Below are 7,967 nucleotides of genomic sequence, written 5' to 3'. Positions count from 1 at the left end.
AAGTTTGTGAGGCCCTGAAACTTATACAATTGGTGGGCCCTCTTTTAAAACAAATTAGATTACAGTTATGTAAATATAAGTACAAAATTAGGCCCAGAGCCTTGACAGGTGGCACATGACAAGTGGCAGAAACCAACAAAATATTGTAAAGCAATTATCTTCCAATTAAAAATAAATAAGTAATTTTTTTTAATTACTGAAAAAAAGTTAAAACGTTAATTTATTAGTTTTTTGACTGTGCTGTACCTTCGCGGCGGTGTGCGGGTTGCCCTAGTGGTGGTGGGCGGGCTTAGTTGCCCCGAGGCAGGCGGGCTCTTAGTTCCTGAGCCATGTTTGCTGCTTGCAAAGGTAGATTCTTAACTGCTGGGCAACCAGGGAAGTCCTCAAGGTACTGTTTCTTTCCTCTTTGAAAGGCTTCCATATTTTCTGAAGTTCTAATAAGGAGCATGTAAGTCCTATGAAAAGAAATTTTGTTCTATTGACTGTCCAAGCAGGAAAGAGCCTGACAAGCGTGTAGCCATGCCCTGGTGTGGGTTAGAGTCGAAGCGAGGGCGGAGGGCACAGGATCAGGCCACCTGTACCCACTGCCTTGGTCTTGCCCAGGAGTGGGAATGGAGCATCCTGACTCAGTTTGCGCATCTGGACCCAGAGGGAAGAGGTAAACTGACACCAGTGAGCTGTGAGCAAGTGCTCTGGGTGACCTCTGGCTATTCCTGTGCTGCCCAGGGAGGACTACTTCAGACCCGGTACTCTCACATGGGGGTTTCCCTGGTGGTGCAGACGGTAAAGAATCTGCCTACAATGCAGAAGGCCCAGGTTTGCTCCTTGGGTTAGGAAGATCCCCTGGAGAAGAGAATGGCTACCCCATTCCAGTATTCTTGCCTGGAGAATTCCATGGACAGAAGAGCCTGGTGGGCTACAGCCCATGGGGTTGCAAAGAGTCGGACATGAATGAGCAACCAACACTTTCACTTTCACTTTGGGTTTCCCTGGTGGCCCAGATGGTAAAGAAGCTTCCTGCAAAGAAGGAGACATGGGTTTGATCCCTGGGTTGGGACGATCCCCTGGAGAAGGGAATAGTTACCCACTCCAGGATTCTTGCCTGGAGAACTCCATGGATAGAGGAGCCTGGCAGGCCCATGGGGTCTCAAAGAGTTGGACACGACTGAGTGAACACTTTCACTTTTTTCACTCTCATCTGGAGGAAGGAAGGAGTGGAGTGAAGTCACTCAGTCGTGTCCAACTCTTTGTGACCCCGTAGACTGTAGCCTACAGGCTCCTCCGTCCATGGGATTTTCCAGGCAAGAGTACCAGAGGGGGTTGCCATTTCTTTCTCCAGGGAATCTTCCCCCTGACCCAGGGATCGAACTTGGGTCTCCTGCATTGCAGGCAGATGCTTTACGAGGATGAGGGTCCAATTCCCCGAAGACAGACTGCTGGTTTGGACTCCACAGCTGGATATGCAGGATTCATTCTCAATTCATATCTTTGCCATCACTGATCCTCCTCCTTGGAAGGCCTTCTCCTTTTTTACTTTGCTTCAAGGCTTAATACGTGATCCACTCGGTCATAGGACTCTGCAGTATAGACTTCCACCACTCACCCAACCTTTGGTTCTTTCTGTCTTGAAAGGCCTCTTTTCCCTTTCTCTCTCGTAAAACAACAGCAGCTGATAGAGCTATGGATCAGGCACTTTCTATGGACAATTTCAGTGCATTCTGTGGATTATCTCATTTACATGGACATATGTGCTCTGCTCAGTTATGTCCGACTCTTTGCCTCCCATGGACTGTAGCCCGCCAGGCTCTTCTGTCCTGGGTTCTCCAGGCAAGAGTACTTGGAGTGGGTTGCCATTTCCACCTCCAGGAGATCTTCCTGACCCAGGCATTGAACCAGAGTCTCTTGTGTCTCTTGTATTAGCAAGCAGATTCTTTACTACTGTGCCACCTGAGATGCTATCTCATTTAATCTCCTAAACAAGCTAAGCAGTGGCTTTTATCAAATCTATTTTTCCAGACAAGGAAGCAGAGGCTGAAAGTCGTGCAGTATCTGACTTGAGGGCACATAACTGGAAAGTGGCAAAGCCAAAACTCCAAGAAAAAACATGGTTCTGCGCTTAACTTCTTACCTGACCTATCTTCTGATTAAACTAGAAGCTCTGAGAGGTGTGGGCAGTTATGACTCCACTGCCAGGGGTGTGGGTTTAATCCCTGGTTGGGGAACTAAGATCCCACATGGTGCATAGCATGACTAAAAAAAAAAAAAAAAAATTAAAAAGAGAAAAATAATGTTAAAAAAGAGATGCCTTAGACCTCTTGATGTCTTCATGGCATGGCTGAATGGCTAGTACAGAGTGGACATACAATGTCAGTGGAGAAGTGTGGGAGGAACTGGAGACATTTTGAAAAGATTCAGCTTCAGCTGATGCTGAGTTCCGGATTGGGAGGAGAAATCATAGATAGAAGTGTCTGCAAATGAGTCTCTGCGCTGGACCTGGTCTGGCAAGAGGCTAGATTCTGAATCCAGTCTCTCTGCCATTAGACCTTAGCCCAAAGTCCTGCCTTGATCGGCTAAGGACTGAGCATCCTGTCTTCTGAAGGCTGAACTTGAAAGCCACGTTATCATGGAAGGGTCTGATTTTCATTTGGTTCTGGTGTCTCCAAAGATCTTAATAGTTTTCCTAGTTTCTGCAAAGGTTCCAAGGCCCTCTGGGATTCCAGTCCAAGATACACCATCCATCACTTTGAGCTTCGATCACTTTGAGTCGCGAGACCTTGGCAAGTCCCTTCTGGACCACACGGTCCCACCTGTGACTGCCTGCACCCTTCCTTGTTCAGTGGCGAGAGTCAGTACACCTGTGTGTGTGTGTGTGTGTGTGTGTGTGTGTGTGTGCTTTGTAACCCCCAGGGATCTCACTCAAAACCTGCTGGCATTTCATGCGCGTTAACTCACTCTGTCCTTGAGGCAATCCAGGGAGGTATTGACTGCTACCCTTGGGTTTTGTTTATCTAATTCAACTTCTGTTTTTTAAAGTCATTGAAATAATTCAGAACTTTAAAGCTCCAAAACATACACTTTTAAAAAGTCTCCCTCCCTCCCCTGGTCTTCAGCCACCCAATTTCCTTTCCTGGCAGCAACCCAAACAGCCCATTTTTTTGTTTATCCTTCCAGACATACTTCTTGCACACACAAGCAGACGTGTATAAATATTATGCCCTGCTCCTCCGCCTTCTCCAGTGGTGGCCATTGGAGACTATCCACCCAGTCTGTACCTCATCTACTTTACTTAGCAATACAGCCTCCCCAATATTAATACTTTTTTAAAGTTATGTTTTTATGTGGACCATTTTAAAAGTCTTTATTGGATTTTTTACAATATTGTTTCTGTTTTATGTTTTGATTTTGTGGCCACTAGACATGTGGGATCTTAGTTCCCCAACCAGGGATGGAACCTGTACCCCTAGCATTACAAGGGGAAATATTAATCACTGGACCACCAGGGAACTCCCTCTCCACATTATTTTTAAACCCACGAGGTTCCTGGGGTTATGGAGCCTGGATGGCAAATCAGGTCTTTTAGGATGCAAAGCCTGTAAGGCGCTGACTCTGGGAGGGCGCATCCGAAAGCCCTGTTCCTATTCAGGACTTTCCCTCAATGGGCCCAGGCAGCTCTGATCGACACACCTCTGGGTGCCAAGAGAGCTGGGAAAAAACCAGCCAATGGCTTGGCCTGGCAGAAGGTTCCAGGACCTGGAGGAAAAAAGAGTTTTGTTCTCCGCCCCCTGGAGACTGGCAGGAGTTGGCCTGTCCGGGGGCCATGCTGTCTTTCTCTCTGCTGTCTATAAGAGCAGAAAAAAAAAAAAAAAAAGTTTTCTCATCCTGCCAAGACCCGATGGCAGTTCGGCGGGTCTTGTGCTGGTCCCTCCAAGGGCCTGGCTCCCACGCCTCACCTCCTTTTGATGGCTGTGCTGGCTGTGGGCAGCCTCGGGGGTCCCTGCCAAGGCCGGGGGGGCCTGGCCTCCCTGGGAATGTACATCTGCTCCACGTCTGGACCTAATTGCTGTGCTGGGAAGGAGCTCTCCATGCTCGTGTCCAGACAGCCGGCCTTCTGGGATTGGCGTGGGGGTAGGAGGCCAGGGAGAGCTGGCCAGCCCAGGCTGAGGAGGAAATGTCATTGGGAGTTAAGTGTGTTTTTCTGCTTTTTCCTACAAAGAGCCCTGTTTGTGCCCTCTCTGTCACCCGCTGACCCCAACCGCAACCCCCCAGGCTCTCTGCTCCTCCACAACACTGGGTCTGGAAGGTCTGCCAGCGGCTTCCTTCCGGTGCACTTGATTCCCAGGGAGCCTGCGCCCCATTTCCAAGCTCACTGGAGGAGGGAGGGAAAGAGGCCTGACGGGAGCCTGGGAGCTGCCCACGGGGGACGGCTCTGATGAGGTTTCTTCCCAGGAGCGCCAGGTCCCAGGCCAGGATCTACTCTCTGTCCTCAGAAGCTGGGCTTACGGACAAAGCGCCCAGCAACCTGTCCCTGAGCAGGCCAGCAGGCGGAGATTTCTCTGAGCTTCATCCTCCCAACTGTGAAATGGGCGCAATAGAGAGATCTGAAGACGGCGGCGAGTGGGCCCAGATGAAGCCAGGAGGGGGCAGGCTACAGCCCGAGTCTCTACAGGCGAAGTTTGGCTGGAAAAGCAGAAACAGAGGGACCTGCTGGGGCCGGCGGAAGGGGAGAGGGCTTTGGTTTGGCTGGGGTCCATGCTTGCCCCTGGGGGAAGTGGGCCCCTAGACTAGCATTAAGGAGGTGTACCTCTGGGCATCTTCAGCACTGAATCTGTCTTTTGAAGGATGACAAAGAGGGGCATCCAGTGTTCAGAGTGCAGAGCCTGCCCCCTGAGAACTGAGCAGCAAGATGTGGCCTGAGCCCCCACTCAAAGGGGCTGCTGGTGGCAGCTCAGGGAGGTAATGCAGGCTGGAGTTCTCAGTAGCAGCAGTGCGGAAAATGGGCAAGAAAGAGCCTGTTGATGGCTCTTTCCTGGTGGTCCAGTAGGTTAAGACTCCAAGCTTCCACTGCAGGGGCCACGGGTTCCATCCCTGGTCGGGGAACTAAGATCCTGCATGCCAAGTGGTGTGGCCAAAAATAATAATAACAATAATATTTAAAAAGAAAGGAAGGAAAAAAAAAGAGTCTAGGTGGGGATGGCAGGACAACAGGTGTGCACCAGTTCTTTGGAAAGTGCTGGGGAAGCCATTTGGGAACTGTCATTCTTGGGACACAAGAGCCAAGTGCCAGTGATAACTCTGAAGGGGGAGGGCCTTGGGAGACCCCCTCCTTCCACATTCATCAGGGAGGTCTGGTAACTCATGGGCAGGCGTGCTAAGTTGCTCAGTTGAGTATAGCTCTTTGTGACCCACTGGACTGTAACTCTCCAGGCTCCACTGTCCATGGGATTCTTTAGGTGAGAATACTGGAGCGGTTGCCATGCCCTCCTCCAGGGATCTTCCTGACCTCAGATCGAACCCATGTCTCTTATGTCTCCTGCATTGACAGGCAGATTCTTTACCTTTAACACCATCCAGGAAGCCCAACTCAAGGGCATCCACTTGCTAGTTCAAGAAAGAAATGGGACTCAGGGCTCTGCCAAGATCCCTGGCACTGAAAAGGTTTAAAGTTGCCACTGGAAGGCCTTACGGAGAGAGACATGGAGAGTGTGGTGTGCAATTCCAGCAGTTTGTCCAGCCCCTGAGAGCCACAGTGGTCTATGTTAGAATGTGTCAGGGGGCCCCTATCACGGTATGCCTCATTAGCCTTGGATGAGCTTGCTTCCCTGCTGGGCTTCGAGCCCCTTTTGGTCACGTTTATGCCCCTTTGGCATTCACACCAGGCCTGGCAGATGCTAAATACTCATGGTGAAGATGGAGAATTTAGTGAATCATCTGTAATTTTCCAGGGCCACTTTGCAAGGCTGGATAAGTAATCTGGATTAACTGTGGCTGGTAATGTGAGGTCCAACTGCTTTTATGTATCCCTCCCTACTTTATTTCCTTCCCCTCCCATCCCAGAGAAAAGAGGTCTTTTAGTATAATAATGTAGCAAAGTCAAGTTTACAGATAATGAGAAAGGTCTGCCTGCGCAGCTGATTCTCATCTTGATGCATCTGATGAGGGCTCGAGAGAGCTGCTGGGCCCTGGCACATTACGTAGTGGGTGCCGGTTGAGTGCATGCATGCTGTTGCTCAGTTATGTCTGACTCTTTGCAACCCCACAGACTGTAGCCCACCAGGGTCCTCTGTCCATGGGATTCTCTAGGCAAGAATACTGGAGACGGTTGCCATTTCCTCCTCCAAGGGATCTTCCCGATCCAGAGACTGAACTCGCTTCGCCTGCAGCTCCTGCATTGGCAGATGGACTCTTGACCTCTGCGCCACCTGGGAATAATCTGGGTCTCAGGTCTACAATGCGGGAGACTCAGGTTCAGTCCCTGGGTTGGGAAGATCCTCTGGAGAAGGAAATGGCAACCCACTCCAGTACTCTTGCCCGGAAAATCCCATGGACAGAGGAGCATGGTAGGCTACAGTCCATGGGGTCGCAAAGAGTCGGACACGACTGAGCGACTTCACTTCACTTCAGGTACCCCACCATAAAAACAGCAGAGCCAAGGTTCCATTTGTTGACTAAAAAGATGCACGAGAGTTGCGAGTTAAGTTTTATTTGGAGCCAAATGAGGCCTGCAGCCCGGAAGACAGCACCTCAGATAGTTCTGAGCAGTGGGAGAAGGTCATTATACAAGATTTCGGTGAAGGGAGAGTTCAATGCAATCAAACGCTTACTTTACCAAAGATTTTCTACTAGTCATGAGGAGCTGAGGTCACCATGAAGGGATTTAGTGCTTTTCCAGATATGAGGAGATGCAAGGATTGGGATCATGAAGTCAGTTCTTGAAAATATCTATCTAAAGACTTGTTCCACCAGTTTCCCTGGAGCACAGAATGCCTCACTCTGCAACCTGAATTCCCTGCAGGGAGTGTCAAAGGTCAGCAGCTGCAGCAGCACAGGATTCCACCTCTCCAGAGGCAGATGGCAAAGGCCCTTGTGTTGCTGTCGCTGTTCAGTCACTCAGTTGTGTCCGACTCTTTGTGACTCCATGGACTATAGCATGCCAGGCTTCCCTGTCCTTCACTATTTCCTGGAGTTTGCTTGAATTCATTCATGTCCACTGAGTTGGTGATGCTATCTAACCATCACATCCAGTGCTGCCCTCTTCTTCTTTTGCCTTCAATCTTTCCCAGCATCAGGGTCTTTTCCAATGAGTTGCTTCTTCACATCAAGTGGCCAAAGTACTGGAGCTTCAGCTTCAGCATCAGTCCTTCCAATGAATATTCAGGGTTGATTTCTTTTAGGACTGACTGGTGGCAAGTGCCAGTTTGTAGTTGACACATTCCAGTTTGGAGTATTCAGAAGTCCATGGGCCTCTCATGTCTTAATGCTGCCTTAGGGCCAGCAGGTACTCAAACCTTTTCATTTTCTGCTGCCCCTTCTTCTCCTTTAAGCATCCAGGGAATCTGGGCTTGTTGTAGAGAAGAACCAGTTCTGACTCTATGTTGGAACTGTTTCTTTGACTTGCTTTCATTGCTGTTGTTGTTGTTGTTCAGACCCTAAGTCACGTCCAGCTCTTTGGGACCCTGTGGACTGCGGCACACCAGGCTTCCCTGTTCTTCACTATCTTCGGGAGTTTGCTCAAACGCAGTCTATTAAGTTGGTGATGCTATCTAACCATCTCATCCTCTGCCACTTTCTTCTCCTGGGTGAAGAGGAGAATTTTGCCCAGCCTCAGGGTCTTTGCCAATGAGTGGGCTCTTCACATTATGTGGCTAAAGTACTGGGTTCTTTTCATTGCTGTTATTGCTGTTATCATAATCATTCATAATGGCTTTCCTCAAAGGACCCAGCCCTTCTGCCTGTTAAAGTGCCTTTGT

The sequence above is a fragment of the Capra hircus genome, chromosome 21 (assembly GCF_001704415.2).
Source record: "Capra hircus breed San Clemente chromosome 21, ASM170441v1, whole genome shotgun sequence".
Taxonomy (NCBI): Eukaryota; Metazoa; Chordata; class Mammalia; order Artiodactyla; family Bovidae; genus Capra; species Capra hircus.
Note: the sequence above shows the minus strand (reverse complement) of the source record.